This window comes from Rhipicephalus microplus, chromosome 1, assembly GCF_043290135.1.
Source record: "Rhipicephalus microplus isolate Deutch F79 chromosome 1, USDA_Rmic, whole genome shotgun sequence".
Classification (NCBI taxonomy): domain Eukaryota; kingdom Metazoa; phylum Arthropoda; class Arachnida; order Ixodida; family Ixodidae; genus Rhipicephalus; species Rhipicephalus microplus.
In genome coordinates this window covers 113138957-113155011 of record NC_134700.1, presented here as the reverse complement: position 1 = coordinate 113155011, position 16055 = coordinate 113138957, and the positions used below count along the sequence as shown (strand labels likewise).

At 45.0% G+C, this 16055-nt stretch overlaps 6 non-coding genes across 6 annotated transcripts; all 6 read right to left on the bottom strand.

Annotated features, from left to right (window-relative positions):
• Nucleotides 1-643: 643 nt before the first annotated feature.
• On the bottom strand, nt 644-807 carry LOC142771639 (U1 spliceosomal RNA). Its single transcript, XR_012886037.1, has one exon. It is a non-coding gene; the product is annotated as a U1 spliceosomal RNA (small nuclear RNA).
• A 2599-nt stretch (nt 808-3406) lies between these two features.
• LOC142771585 (U1 spliceosomal RNA) lies at nt 3407-3570 on the bottom strand. The gene has a single exon (XR_012886005.1). It is a non-coding gene; the product is annotated as a U1 spliceosomal RNA (small nuclear RNA).
• A 2600-nt stretch (nt 3571-6170) lies between these two features.
• Nucleotides 6171-6334, bottom strand: LOC142771464 (U1 spliceosomal RNA). Its single transcript, XR_012885933.1, has one exon. It is a non-coding gene; the product is annotated as a U1 spliceosomal RNA (small nuclear RNA).
• Nucleotides 6335-8921: 2587 nt separating this feature from the next.
• Nucleotides 8922-9085, bottom strand: LOC142771580 (U1 spliceosomal RNA). Its single transcript, XR_012886003.1, has one exon. It is a non-coding gene; the product is annotated as a U1 spliceosomal RNA (small nuclear RNA).
• A 2596-nt stretch (nt 9086-11681) lies between these two features.
• On the bottom strand, nt 11682-11845 carry LOC119178842 (U1 spliceosomal RNA). Its single transcript, XR_005110798.1, has one exon. It is a non-coding gene; the product is annotated as a U1 spliceosomal RNA (small nuclear RNA).
• Nucleotides 11846-14442: 2597 nt separating this feature from the next.
• Nucleotides 14443-14606, bottom strand: LOC142771576 (U1 spliceosomal RNA). The gene has a single exon (XR_012886000.1). It is a non-coding gene; the product is annotated as a U1 spliceosomal RNA (small nuclear RNA).
• Nucleotides 14607-16055: the final 1449 nt, after the last annotated feature.

The window sequence follows — 16055 nt, the reverse complement described above, 5'->3', positions numbered from 1 at the left end:
TACCTACCTCAGGCATATTTCTTCATCTTCTTCACCCACAATGTGAAGACATAATACGAATAGAGATAGCGCAAAAACTTCAAATATTCCAATTTTCTCTCCAGATGCAGCCTTGGGCAGGTATATTTTAAGGGCTCTGAGCAACTCTCACTTAACACGAGAAAACGACACATCGGAAGCCATATCGGAGAACCTGGATCTCAATAGCTTGCACTCTCCTCCACCGCGCAAGTGTTTCAGCGGGTGTATAGATCTTCCTTTGGATTGTAAAATAGGGGGAGAGCGCGAACGCAGTCCCCCACTACCAAAAATTGCATGCCCCATCTGCCCCAGTTTGATCAATAAAGGATCAAGGATCAATAAAGTCCCTTACCTACCTCAGGCATATTTCTTCATCTTCTTCACCCACAATGTGAAGACATAATACGAATAGAGATAGCGCAAAAACTTCAAATATTCCAATTTTCTCTCCAGATGCAGCCTTGGGCAGGTATATTTTAAGGGCTCTGAGCAACTCTCACTTAACACAAGAAAACGACACATCGGAAGCCATATCGGAGAACCTGGATCTCAATAGCTTGCACTCTCCTCCGCCGCGCAAGTGTTTCAGCGGGTGTATAGATCTTCCTTTGGATTGTAAAATAGGGGGAGAGCGCGAACGCTGTCCCCCACTACCAAAAGTTGCATGCCCCATCTGCCCCAGTTTGGGGTAGTGGCAGGGGTCAGCACGAGCGCAGTGCAATGCCCGCGCCTCTCCCTGGGGGCACCGCCATCTTGACCACGGTCACCCCGACACCAGGTAAGTATGCCAGACAACGGGTCGCACTCGGTCAGCACCCATCGCGACGTCTTGTGTCATTCTGGTGAGGTGCAGACGACGGTCGAAGATTGCTGTTTGCTTCTTGTATATTTTAAGGAGCCATTTCAAGAAACACTAATGGCCCACTAATATGCGTCGACCTGTTAAATAAAATTGAACCTAGCTCTGATTGATGATTAAAAAAAAAGCTCAAGTTTGATCAAATATAATAGCAGTTTTAGCGCAACAAGCATGAATCATCTTTACGCCGCTAGAGGCGCTAGCGCTGCGGTCAATTAACGGAGGGCGCACGTTTCATCCAAGGCTATTCATGTTCATGCACTTGTGCATGCACATTTTCAGCTCCACATCATGACGTTCCAGTCAATAAAGAAATTACAGCACAGTCACTTTCCATGTGAAGGTTTCGCATAAAATCCACTGCGAAGATACGTGCGATCTACTAATTGTTTTTTTTTTTCTGCGCTTCGGGAAGGGATGTTTTGCATATTCGTACATTTTAATAGACCCATTTTTTTTTTTGTAATTCGAAGGTATTTTTTTATGGAAAGCAAGTAGCGAGTTAAAACGCACCCGTCCTCTCGTGCTTATGGCTTATGGTACCTTTGTCTTGGGAAAAAAAAAAACATCATGGGCGAAAGCCAATACAATTTAATTTTAAAGACTAAGCTGTGTATAGAAAACTGTCATGTGAAAGCTCAGGCAGTTTGAAGACACTGTGCGCTTTCATATTCTCACATCGTTTTCGAACGCATTGGTTTGAACTGGGCAAAGGAGGTCTTCTGCAAGTCTCAATTTCGATTCGCAGCAGCCCATGCAATTATCTAGTAAATGTGCATAAATCGAAGTGACGAACTGAGGCGCTGAACGCTGAAGCAGCAGCAAGCAAGCTCTCTTCATTGTTGAACCCTCTCATGAAAACTTTTCAGCGTCTATTGTTGTGGATCTCCTCTAACAGGGTGACAGCGGGAATCCTCAAATGGCCACGACTACTATTTATTTCCCATCTCATTAGACCGAAACGCGCGGTCCAAGGTACAAGTGTTGCGTTAGCGGGAATTATTGCATCGCAGTCTTTGCTTAGGTTGAGAATCTTGGTGGTGGAATGATAAATTGTTGTTGTATGGATTGATGGTAGATATCATACGAGCTAAAATTTTAGAAACGACAGTGAAATCGCTTGAAAACATTGAACACACTCGAAAATAAATTGCGGGTAGTGTTAGACAGCTACAAAATAAGAAAAGCAAACATTATAGGAGGTTCCAAACTGAAACATTCTAAAACACCTAAAGCACGGACGTCTACTGACAAGGTATGTTATTTTGATATTAAAATTCATTTCCGTATGCTGCGATCAACACTCAACACTTGATTGATGTTAGGCCACTACAGTACCAATACTAGCGACTTGAAGTGGCGGCCTGGCTATTGAAACGTCAGGTAACAAAATTTCTGAAATAGGCGCGCTTGTGCGTCACCAAAACATTCAAAGAGGGCGCTTGTGTGTCGCCAACCCATAGATGAGCCGCCAGGATTTCTTCAATAGGATAGGAGGGGGGGGGGGGGGTGAGCAAGTGATTACATCCTGGGGCCGTATCAACCGCTAGTGCCCACAAGCTAGGGTCCTTTCAGCACCGCCCCTGTCTCGAAGTGTGGAGCGGGCATGGCTGCTGACGTCACGATATCTTGTAAGCATGTGAAGAGAAAATTTGGACGTCGCAGCACACTCGGGGTGCCTGCAGTTGAAATATAGCGATTCGAGATAGCGATTCTTCGAGTTGATGCAGCGATTCGAGAAAGCTTGTAAAATTGAGCTTTTTTGTGTGTTATAAATATTAAAAAGAAAAAAAAAAGTCTAAGTCAAGGACAACCAAGACAGCATTATAGGTACTTTGTATTAACTTTGCAGCATTTCTTTGCGAACTTTGGTGATTTTAAGGGTATCTATCTATCTGGCCGCTTAGGTTTGGGTGGTCTCGTCCGAACACGGCTGCTGACACCAAAGCCCGAGCACTCGGAACGAGGCTCCAGCTACCTGCCTTCGCTTTTAGGTGCCAGGGATGGAATCGTCAGCTATCTCGATTTTATATTATTTTACCTAATTTTCCGCCCACCAAGATCAATGGTAGGCACTCTTCGCAGCTCGCAACCGGAAATAAAGTTCGGGATAGTGAGCTGGGCCAGAAGGGTCGCTGAAGCACAGCAATGTGCGGCCACCTAGAGTGGCCCGAAGGCCCGTTGTCATCCTGCTTCCACTTTCCCTGCCACACCTGCCCTCAAATCATTCTTCCAAGGATCAATAAAGTCCCTTACCTACCTCAGGCATATTTCTTCATCTTCTTCACCCACAATGTGAAGACATAATACGAATAGAGATAGCGCAAAAACTTCAAATATTCCAATTTTCTCTCCAGATGCAGCCTTGGGCAGGTATATTTTAAGGGCTCTGAGCAACTCTCACTTAACACGAGAAAACGACACATCGGAAGCCATATCGGAGAACCTGGATCTCAATAGCTTGCACTCTCCTCCACCGCGCAAGTGTTTCAGCGGGTGTATAGATCTTCCTTTGGATTGTAAAATAGGGGGAGAGCGCGAACGCAGTCCCCCACTACCAAAAATTGCATGCCCCATCTGCCCCAGTTTGGGGTAGTGGCAGGGGTCAGCACGAGCGCAGTGCAATGCCCGCGCCTCTCCCTGGGGGCACCGCCATCTTGACCACGGTCACCCCGACACCAGGTAAGTATGCCAGACAACGGGTCGCACTCGGTCAGCACCCATCGCGACGTCTTGTGTCATTCTGGTGAGGTGCAGACGACGGTCGAAGATTGCTGTTTGCTTCTTGTATATTTTAAGGAGCCATTTCAAGAAACACTAATGGCCCACTAATATGCGTCGACCTGTTAAATAAAATTGAACCTAGCTCTGGTTGATGATTAAAAAAAAAGCTCAAGTTTGATCAAATATAATAGCAGTTTTAGCGCAACAAGCATGAATCATCTTTACGCCGCTAGAGGCGCTAGCGCTGCGGTCAATTAACGGAGGGCGCACGTTTCATCCAAGGCTATTCATGTTCATGCACTTGTGCATGCACATTTTCAGCTCCACATCATGACGTTCCAGTCAATAAAGAAATTACAGCACAGTCACTTTCCATGTGAAGGTTTCGCATAACATCCACTGCGAAGATACGTGCGATCTACTAATTGTTTTTTTTTTCTGCGCTTCGGGAAGGGATGTTTTGCATATTCGTACATTTTAATAGACCCATTTTTTTTTTGTAATTCGAAGGTATTTTTTTATGGAAAGCAAGTAGCGAGTTAAAACGCACCCGTCCTCTCGTGCTTATGGCTTATGGTACCTTTGTCTTGGGAAAAAAAAAAAACATCATGGGCGAAAGCCAATACAATTTAATTTTAAAGACTAAGCTGTGTATAGAAAACTGTCATGTGAAAGCTCAGGCAGTTTGAAGACACTGTGCGCTTTCATATTCTCACATCGTTTTCGAACGCATTGGTTTGAACTGGGCAAAGGAGGTCTTCTGCAAGTCTCAATTTCGATTCGCAGCAGCCCATGCAATTATCTAGTAAATGTGCATAAATCGAAGTGACGAACTGAGGCGCTGAACGCTGAAGCAGCAGCAAGCAAGCTCTCTTCATTGTTGAACCCTCTCATGAAAACTTTTCAGCGTCTATTGTTGTGGATCTCCTCTAACAGGGTGACAGCGGGAATCCTCAAATGGCCACGACTACTATTTATTTCCCATCTCATTAGACCGAAACGCGCGGTCCAAGGTACAAGTGTTGCGTTAGCGGGAATTATTGCATCGCAGTCTTTGCTTAGGTTGAGAATCTTGGTGGTGGAATGATAAATTGTTGTTGTATGGATTGATGGTAGATATCATACGAGCTAAAATTTTAGAAACGACAGTGAAATCGCTTGAAAACATTGAACACACTCGAAAATAATTTGCGGGTAGTGTTAGACAGCTACAAAATAAGAAAAGCAAACATTATAGGAGGTTCCAAACTGAAACATTCTAAAACACCTAAAGCACGGACGTCTACTGACAAGGTATGTTATTTTGATATTAAAATTCATTTCCGTATGCTGCGATCAACACTCAACACTTGATTGATGTTAGGCCACTACAGTACCAATACTAGCGACTTGAAGTGGCGGCCTGGCTATTGAAACGTCAGGTAACAAAATTTCTGAAATAGGCGCGCTTGTGCGTCACCAAAACATTCAAAGAGGGCGCTTGTGTGTCGCCAACCCATAGATGAGCCGCCAGGATTTCTTCAATAGGATAGGAGGGGGGGGGGGGGGGGGTGAGCAAGTGATTACATCCTGGGGCCGTATCAACCGCTAGTGCCCACAAGCTAGGGTCCTTTCAGCACCGCCCCTGTCTCGAAGTGTGGAGCGGGCATGGCTGCTGACGTCACGATATCTTGTAAGCATGTGAAGAGAAAATTTGGACGTCGCAGCACACTCGGGGTGCCTGCAGTTGAAATATAGCGATTCGAGATAGCGATTCTTCGAGTTGATGCAGCGATTCGAGAAAGCTTGTAAAATTGAGCTTTTTTGTGGGTTATAAATATTAAAAAGAAAAAAAAAGTCTAAGTCAAGGACAACCAAGACAGCATTATAGGTACTTTGTATTAAATTTGCAGCATTTCTTTGCGAACTTTGGTGATTTTAAGGGTATCTATCTATCTGGCCGCTTAGGTTTGGGTGGTCTCGTCCGAACACGGCTGCTGACACCAAAGCCCGAGCACTCGGAACGAGGCTCCAGCTACCTGCCTTCGCTTTTAGGTGCCAGGGATGGAATCGTCAGCTATCTCGATTTTATATTATTTTACCTAATTTTCCGCCCACCAAGATCAATGGTAGGCACTCTTCGCAGCTCGCAACCGGAAATAAAGTTCGGGATAGTGAGCTGGGCCAGAAGGGTCGCTGAAGCACAGCAATGTGCGGCCATCTAGAGTGGCCCGAAGGCCCGTTGTCATCCTGCTTCCACTTTCCCTGCCACACCTGCCCTCAAATCATTCTTCCAAGGATCAATAAAGTCCCTTACCTACCTCAGGCATATTTCTTCATCTTCTTCACCCACAATGTGAAGACATAATACGAATAGAGATAGCGCAAAAACTTCAAATATTCCAATTTTCTCTCCAGATGCAGCCTTGGGCAGGTATATTTTAAGGGCTCTGAGCAACTCTCACTTAACACAAGAAAACGACACATCGGAAGCCATATCGGAGAACCTGGATCTCAATAGCTTGCACTCTCCTCCACCGCGCAAGTGTTTCAGCAGGTGTATAGATCTTCCTTTGAATTGTAAAATAGGGGGAGAGCGCGAACGCAGTCCCCCACTACCAAAAATTGCATGCCCCATCTGCCCCAGTTTGGGGTAGTGGCAGGGGTCAGCACGAGCGCAGTGCAATGTCCGCGCCTCTCCCTGGGGGCACCGCCATCTTGACCACGGTCACCCCGACACCAGGTAAGTATGCCGGGTCGCACTCGGTCAGCACCCATCGCGACGTCTTGTGTCATTCTGGTGAGGTGCAGACGACGGTCGAAGATTGCTGTTTGCTTCTTGTATATTTTAAGGAGCCATTTCAAGAAACACTAATGGCCCACTAATATGCGTCGACCTGTTAAATAAAATTGAACCTAGCTCTGATTGATGATTAAAAAAAAAGCTCAAGTTTGATCAAATATAATAGCAGTTTTAGCGCAACAAGCATGAATCATCTTTACGCCGCTAGAGGCGCTAGCGCTGCGGTCAATTAACGGAGGGCGCACGTTTCATCCAAGGCTATTCATGTTCATGCACTTGTGCATGCACATTTTCAGCTCCACATCATGACGTTCCAGTCAATAAAGAAATTACAGCACAGTCACTTTCCATGTGAAGGTTTCGCATAACATCCACTGCGAAGATACGTGCGATATACTAATTGTTTTTTTTTTCTGCGCTTCGGGAAGGGATGTTTTGCATATTCGTACATTTTAATAGACCCATTTTTTTTGTAATTCGAAGGTATTTTTTCATGGAAAGCAAGTAGCGAGTTAAAACGCACCCGTCCTCTCGTGCTTATGGCTTATGGTACCTTTGTCTTGGGAAAAAAAAAAAACATCATGGGCGAAAGCCAATACAATTTAATTTTAAAGACTAAGCTGTGTATAGAAAACTGTCATGTGAAAGCTCAGGCAGTTTGAAGACACTGTGCGCTTTCATATTCTCACATCGTTTTCGAACGCATTGGTTTGAACTGGGCAAAGGAGGTCTTCTGCAAGTCTCAATTTCGATTCGCAGCAGCCCATGCAATTATCTAGTAAATGTGCATAAATCGAAGTGACGAACTGAGGCGCTGAACGCTGAAGCAGCAGCAAGCAAGCTCTCTTCATTGTTGAACCCTCTCATGAAAACTTTTCAGCGTCTATTGTTGTGGATCTCCTCTAACAGGGTGACAGCGGGAATCCTCAAATGGCCACGACTACTATTTATTTCCCATCTCATTAGACCGAAACGCGCGGTCCAAGGTACAAGTGTTGCGTTAGCGAGAATTATTGCATCGCAGTCTTTGCTTAGGTTGAGAATCTTGGTGGTGGAATGATAAATTGTTGTTGTATGGATTGATGGTAGATATCATACGAGCTAAAATTTTAGAAACGACAGTGAAATCGCTTGAAAACATTGAACACACTCGAAAATAAATTGCGGGTAGTGTTAGACAGCTACAAAATAAGAAAAGCAAACATTATAGGAGGTTCCAAACTGAAACATTCTAAAACACCTAAAGCACGGACGTCTACTGACAAGGTATGTTATTTTGATATTAAAATTCATTTCCGTATGCTGCGATCAACACTCAACACTTGATTGATGTTAGGCCACTACAGTACCAATACTAGCGACTTGAAGTGGCGGCCTGGCTATTGAAACGTCAGGTAACAAAATTTCTGAAATAGGCGCGCTTGTGCGTCACCAAAACATTCAAAGAGGGCGCTTGTGTGTCGCCAACCCATAGATGAGCCGCCAGGATTTCTTCAATAGGATAGGAGGGGGGGGGGGGTGAGCAAGTGATTACATCCTGGGGCCGTATCAACCGCTAGTGCCCACAAGCTAGGGTCCTTTCAGCACCGCCCCTGTCTCGAAGTGTGGAGCGGGCATGGCTGCTGACGTCACGATATCTTGTAAGCATGTGAAGAGAAAATTTGGACGTCGCAGCACACTCGGGGTGCCTGCAGTTGAAATATAGCGATTCGAGATAGCGATTCTTCGAGTTGATGCAGCGATTCGAGAAAGCTTGTAAAATTGAGCTTTTTTGTGTGTTATAAATATTAAAAAGAAAAAAAAAAGTCTAAGTCAAGGACAACCAAGACAGCATTATAGGTACTTTGTATTAACTTTGCAGCATTTCTTTGCGAACTTTGGTGATTTTAAGGGTATCTATCTATCTGGCCGCTTAGGTTTGGGTGGTCTCGTCCGAACACGGCTGCTGACACCAAAGCCCGAGCACTCGGAACGAGGCTCCAGCTACCTGCCTTCGCTTTTAGGTGCCAGGGATGGAATCGTCAGCTATCTCGATTTTATATTATTTTACCTAATTTTCCGCCCACCAAGATCAATGGTAGGCACTCTTCGCAGCTCGCAACCGGAAATAAAGTTCGGGATAGTGAGCTGGGCCAGAAGGGTCGCTGAAGCACAGCAATGTGCGGCCACCTAGAGTGGCCCGAAGGCCCGTTGTCATCCTGCTTCCACTTTCCCTGCCACACCTGCCCTCAAATCATTCTTCCAAGGATCAATAAAGTCCCTTACCTACCTCAGGCATATTTCTTCATCTTCTTCACCCACAATGTGAAGACATAATACGAATAGAGATAGCGCAAAAACTTCAAATATTCCAATTTTCTCTCCAGATGCAGCCTTGGGCAGGTATATTTTAAGGGCTCTGAGCAACTCTCACTTAACACGAGAAAACGACACATCGGAAGCCATATCGGAGAACCTGGATCTCAATAGCTTGCACTCTCCTCCACCGCGCAAGTGTTTCAGCGGGTGTATAGATCTTCCTTTGGATTGTAAAATAGGGGGAGAGCGCGAACGCAGTCCCCCACTACCAAAAATTGCATGCCCCATCTGCCCCAGTTTGGGGTAGTGGCAGGGGTCAGCACGAGCGCAGTGCAATGCCCGCGCCTCTCCCTGGGGGCACCGCCATCTTGACCACGGTCACCCCGACACCAGGTAAGTATGCCAGACAACGGGTCGCACTCGGTCAGCACCCATCGCGACGTCTTGTGTCATTCTGGTGAGGTGCAGACGACGGTCGAAGATTGCTGTTTGCTTCTTGTATATTTTAAGGAGCCATTTCAAGAAACACTAATGGCCCACTAATATGCGTCGACCTGTTAAATAAAATTGAACCTAGCTCTGGTTGATGATTAAAAAAAAAGCTCAAGTTTGATCAAATATAATAGCAGTTTTAGCGCAACAAGCATGAATCATCTTTACGCCGCTAGAGGCGCTAGCGCTGCGGTCAATTAACGGAGGGCGCACGTTTCAACCAAGGCTATTCATGTTCATGCACTTGTGCATGCACATTTTCAGCTCCACATCATGACGTTCCAGTCAATAAAGAAATTACAGCACAGTCACTTTCCATGTGAAGGTTTCGCATAACGTCCACTGCGAAGATACGTGCGATCTACTAATTGTTTTTTTTTCTGCGCTTCGGGAAGGGATGTTTTGCATATTCGTACATTTTAATAGACCCATTTTTTTTTTGTAATTCGAAGGTATTTTTTTATGGAAAGCAAGTAGCGAGTTAAAACGCACCCGTCCTCTCGTGCTTGTGGCTTATGGTACCTTTGTCTTGGGAAAAAAAAAAAAACATCATGGGCGAAAGCCAATACAATTTAATTTTAAAGACTAAGCTGTGTATAGAAAACTGTCATGTGAAAGCTCAGGCAGTTTGAAGACACTGTGCGCTTTCATATTCTCACATCGTTTTCGAACGCATTGGTTTGAACTGGGCAAAGGAGGTCTTCTGCAAGTCTCAATTTCGATTCGCAGCAGCCCATGCAATTATCTAGTAAATGTGCATAAATCGAAGTGACGAACTGAGGCGCTGAACGCTGAAGCAGCAGCAAGCAAGCTCTCTTCATTGTTGAACCCTCTCATGAAAACTTTTCAGCGTCTATTGTTGTGGATCTCCTCTAACAGGGTGACAGCGGGAATACTCAAATGGCCACGACTACTATTTATTTCCCATCTCATTAGACCGAAACGCGCGGTCCAAGGTACAAGTGTTGCGTTAGCGGGAATTATTGCATCGCAGTCTTTGCTTAGGTTGAGAATCTTGGTGGTGGAATGATAAATTGTTGTTGTATGGATTGATGGTAGATATCATACGAGCTAAAATTTTAGAAACGACAGTGAAATCGCTTGAAAACATTGAACACACTCGAAAATAAATTGCGGGTAGTGTTAGACAGCTACAAAATAAGAAAAGCAAACATTATAGGAGGTTCCAAACTGAAACATTCTAAAACACCTAAAGCACGGACGTCTACTGACAAGGTATGTTATTTTGATATTAAAATTCATTTCCGTATGCTGCGATCAACACTCAACACTTGATTGATGTTAGGCCACTACAGTACCAATACTAGCGACTTGAAATGGCGGCCTGGCTATTGAAACGTCAGGTAACAAAATTTCTGAAATAGGCGCGCTTGTGCGTCACCAAAACATTCAAAGAGGGCGCTTGTGTGTCGCCCACCCATAGATGAGCCGCTAGGATTTCTTCAATAGGATAGGAGGGGGGGGGGGGGTGAGCAAGTGATTACATCCTGGGGCCGTATCAACCGCTAGTGCCCACAAGCTAGGGTCCTTTCAGCACCGCCCCTGTCTCGAAGTGTGGAGCGGGCATGGCTGCTGACGTCACGATATCTTGTAAGCATGTGAAGAGAAAATTTGGACGTCGCAGCACACTCGGGGTGCCTGCAGTTGAAATATAGCGATTCGAGATAGCGATTCTTCGAGTTGATGCAGCGATTCGAGAAAGCTTGTAAAATTGAGCTTTTTTGTGTGTTATAAATATTAAAAAGAAAAAAAAAGTCTAAGTCAAGGACAACCAAGACAGCATTATAGGTACTTTGTATTAAATTTGCAGCATTTCTTTGCGAACTTTGGTGATTTTAAGGGTATCTATCTATCTGGCCGCTTAGGTTTGGGTGGTCTCGTCCGAACACGGCTGCTGACACCAAAGCCCGAGCACTCGGAACGAGGCTCCAGCTACCTGCCTTCGCTTTTAGGTGCCAGGGATGGAATCGTCAGCTATCTCGATTTTATATTATTTTACCTAATTTTCCGCCCACCAAGATCAATGGTAGGCACTCTTCGCAGCTCGCAACCGGAAATAAAGTTCGGGATAGTGAGCTGGGCCAGAAGGGTCGCTGAAGCACAGCAATGTGCGGCCATCTAGAGTGGCCCGAAGGCCCGTTGTCATCCTGCTTCCACTTTCCCTGCCACACCTGCCCTCAAATCATTCTTCCAAGGATCAATAAAGTCCCTTACCTACCTCAGGCATATTTCTTCATCTTCTTCACCCACAATGTGAAGACATAATACGAATAGAGATAGCGCAAAAACTTCAAATATTCCAATTTTCTCTCCAGATGCAGCCTTGGGCAGGTATATTTTAAGGGCTCTGAGCAACTCTCACTTAACACAAGAAAACGACACATCGGAAGCCATATCGGAGAACCTGGATCTCAATAGCTTGCACTCTCCTCCACCGCGCAAGTGTTTCAGCGGGTGTATAGATCTTCCTTTGGATTGTAAAATAGGGGGAGAGCGCGAACGCAGTCCCCCACTACCAAAAATTGCATGCCCCATCTGCCCCAGTTTGGGGTAGTGGCAGGGGTCAGCACGAGCGCAGTGCAATGCCCGCGCCTCTCCCTGGGGGCACCGCCATCTTGACCACGGTCACCCCGACACCAGGTAAGTATGCCAGACAACGGGTCGCACTCGGTCAGCACCCATCGCGACGTCTTGTGTCATTCTGGTGAGGTGCAGACGACGGTCGAAGATTGCTGTTTGCTTCTTGTATATTTTAAGGAGCCATTTCAAGAAACACTAATGGCCCACTAATATGCGTCGACCTGTTAAATAAAATTGAACCTAGCTCTGATTGATGATTAAAAAAAAAGCTCAAGTTTGATCAAATATAATAGCAGTTTTAGCGCAACAAGCATGAATCATCTTTACGCCGCTAGAGGCGCTAGCGCTGCGGTCAATTAACGGAGGGCGCACGTTTCATCCAAGGCTATTCATGTTCATGCACTTGTGCATGCACATTTTCAGCTCCACATCATGACGTTCCAGTCAATATAGAAATTACAGCACAGTCACTTTCCATGTGAAGGTTTCGCATAACATCCACTGCGAAGATACGTGCGATCTACTAATTGTTTTTTTTTTCTGCGCTTCGGGAAGGGATGTTTTGCATATTCGTACATTTTAATAGACCCATTTTTTTTTGTAATTCGAAGGTATTTTTTTATGGAAAGCAAGTAGCGAGTTAAAACGCACCCGTCCTCTCGTGCTTATGGCTTATGGTACCTTTGTCTTGGGAAAAAAAAAAACATCATGGGCGAAAGCCAATACAATTTAATTTTAAAGACTAAGCTGTGTATAGAAAACTGTCATGTGAAAGCTCAGGCAGTTTGAAGACACTGTGCGCTTTCATATTCTCACATCGTTTTCGAACACATTGGTTTGAACTGGGCAAAGGAGGTCTTCTGCAAGTCTCAATTTCGATTCGCAGCAGCCCATGCAATTATCTAGTAAATGTGCATAAATCGAAGTGACGAACTGAGGCGCTGAACGCTGAAGCAGCAGCAAGCAAGCTCTCTTCATTGTTGAACCCTCTCATGAAAACTTTTCAGCGTCTATTGTTGTGGATCTCCTCTAACAGGGTGACAGCGGGAATCCTCAAATGGCCACGACTACTATTTATTTCCCATCTCATTAGACCGAAACGCGCGGTCCAAGGTACAAGTGTTGCGTTAGCGGGAATTATTGCATCGCAGTCTTTGCTTAGGTTGAGAATCTTGGTGGTGGAATGATAAATTGTTGTTGTATGGATTGATGGTAGATATCATACGAGCTAAAATTTTAGAAACGACAGTGAAATCGCTTGAAAACATTGAACACACTCGAAAATAAATTGCGGGTAGTGTTAGACAGCTACAAAATAAGAAAAGCAAACATTATAGGAGGTTCCAAACTGAAACATTCTAAAACACCTAAAGCACGGACGTCTACTGACAAGGTATGTTATTTTGATATTAAAATTCATTTCCGTATGCTGCGATCAACACTCAACACTTGATTGATGTTAGGCCACTACAGTACCAATACTAGCGACTTGAAGTGGCGGCCTGGCTATTGAAACGTCAGGTAACAAAATTTCTGAAATAGGCGCGCTTGTGCGTCACCAAAACATTCAAAGAGGGCGCTTGTGTGTCGCCAACCCATAGATGAGCCGCCAGGATTTCTTCAATAGGATAGGAGGGGGGGGGGGGGGGTGAGCAAGTGATTACATCCTGGGGCCGTATCAACCGCTAGTGCCCACAAGCTAGGGTCCTTTCAGCACCGCCCCTGTCTCGAAGTGAGGAGCGGGCATGGCTGCTGACGTCACGATATCTTGTAAGCATGTGAAGAGAAAATTTGGACGTCGCAGCACACTCGGGGTGCCTGCAGTTGAAATATAGCGATTCGAGATAGCGATTCTTCGAGTTGATGCAGCGATTCGAGAAAGCTTGTAAAATTGAGCTTTTTTGTGTGTTATAAATATTAAAAAGAAAAAAAAAAGTCTAAGTCAAGGACAACCAAGACAGCATTATAGGTACTTTGTATTAAATTTGCAGCATTTCTTTGCGAACTTTGGTGATTTTAAGGGTATCTATCTATCTGGCCGCTTAGGTTTGGGTGGTCTCGTCCGAACACGGCTGCTGACACCAAAGCCCGAGCACTCGGAACGAGGCTCCAGCTACCTGCCTTCGCTTTTAGGTGCCAGGGATGGAATCGTCAGCTATCTCGATTTTATATTATTTTACCTAATTTTCCGCCCACCAAGATCAATGGTAGGCACTCTTCGCAGCTCGCAACCGGAAATAAAGTTCGGGATAGTGAGCTGGGCCAGAAGGGTCGCTGAAGCACAGCAATGTGCGGCCATCTAGAGTGGCCCGAAGGCCCGTTGTCATCCTGCTTCCACTTTCCCTGCCACACCTGCCCTCAAATCATTCTTCCAAGGATCAATAAAGTCCCTTACCTACCTCCGGCATATTTCTTCATCTTCTTCACCCACAATGTGAAGACATAATACGAATAGAGATAGCGCAAAAACTTCAAATATTCCAATTTTCTCTCCAGATGCAGCCTTGGGCAGGTATATTTTAAGGGCTCTGAGCAACTCTCACTTAACACAAGAAAACGACACATCGGAAGCCATATCGGAGAACCTGGATCTCAATAGCTTGCACTCTCCTCCACCGCGCAAGTGTTTCAGCGGGTGTATAGATCTTCCTTTGGATTGTAAAATAGGGGGAGAGCGCGAACGCAGTCCCCCACTACCAAAAATTGCATGCCCCATCTGCCCCAGTTTGGGGTAGTGGCAGGGGTCAGCACGAGCGCAGTGCAATGCCCGCGCCTCTCCCTGGGGGCACCGCCATCTTGACCACGGTCACCCCGACACCAGGTAAGTATGCCAGACAACGGGTCGCACTCGGTCAGCACCCATCGCGACGTCTTGTGTCATTCTGGTGAGGTGCAGACGACGGTCGAAGATTGCTGTTTGCTTCTTGTATATTTTAAGGAGCCATTTCAAGAAACACTAATGGCCCACTAATATGCGTCGACCTGTTAAATAAAATTGAACCTAGCTCTGATTGATGATTAAAAAAAAAGCTCAAGTTTGATCAAATATAATAGCAGTTTTAGCGCAACAAGCATGAATCATCTTTACGCCGCTAGAGGCGCTAGCGCTGCGGTCAATTAACGGAGGGCGCACGTTTCATCCAAGGCTATTCATGTTCATGCACTTGTGCATGCACATTTTCAGCTCCACATCATGACGTTCCAGTCAATAAAGAAATTACAGCACAGTCACTTTCCATGTGAAGGTTTCGCATAACATCCACTGCGAAGATACGTGCGATCTACTAATTGTTTTTTTTTTCTGCGCTTCGGGAAGGGATGTTTTGCATATTCGTACATTTTAATAGACCCATTTTTTTTTTTTGTAATTCGAAGGTATTTTTTTATGGAAAGCAAGTAGCGAGTTAAAACGCACCCGTCCTCTCGTGCTTATGGCTTATGGTACCTTTGTCTTGGGAAAAAAAAAAAACATCATGGGCGAAAGCCAATACAATTTAATTTTAAAGACTAAGCTGTGTATAGAAAACTGTCATGTGAAAGCTCAGGCAGTTTGAAGACACTGTGCGCTTTCATATTCTCACATCGTTTTCGAACGCATTGGTTTGAACTGGGCAAAGGAGGTCTTCTGCAAGTCTCAATTTCGATTCGCAGAAGCCCATGCAATTATCTAGTAAATGTGCATAAATCGAAGTGACGAACTGAGGCGCTGAACGCTGAAGCAGCAGCAAGCAAGCTCTCTTCATTGTTGAACCCTCTCATGAAAACTTTTCAGCGTCTATTGTTGTGGATCTCCTCTAACAGGGTGACAGCGGGAATCCTCAAATGGCCACGACTACTATTTATTTCCCATCTCATTAGACCGAAACGCGCGGTCCAAGGTACAAGTGTTGCGTTAGCGGGAATTATTGCATCGCAGTCTTTGCTTAGGTTGAGAATCTTGGTGGTGGAATGATAAATTGTTGTTGTATGGATTGATGGTAGATATCATACGAGCTAAAATTTTAGAAACGACAGTGAAATCGCTTGAAAACATTGAACACACTCGAAAATAAATTGCGGGTAGTGTTAGACAGCTACAAAATAAGAAAAGCAAACATTATAGGAGGTTCCAAACTGAAACATTCTAAAACACCTAAAGCACGGACGTCTACTGACAAGGTATGTTATTTTGATATTAAAATTCATTTCCGTATGCTGCGATCAACACTCAACACTTGATTGATGTTAGGCCACTACAGTACCAATACTAGCGACTTGAAGTGGCGGCCTGGCTATTGA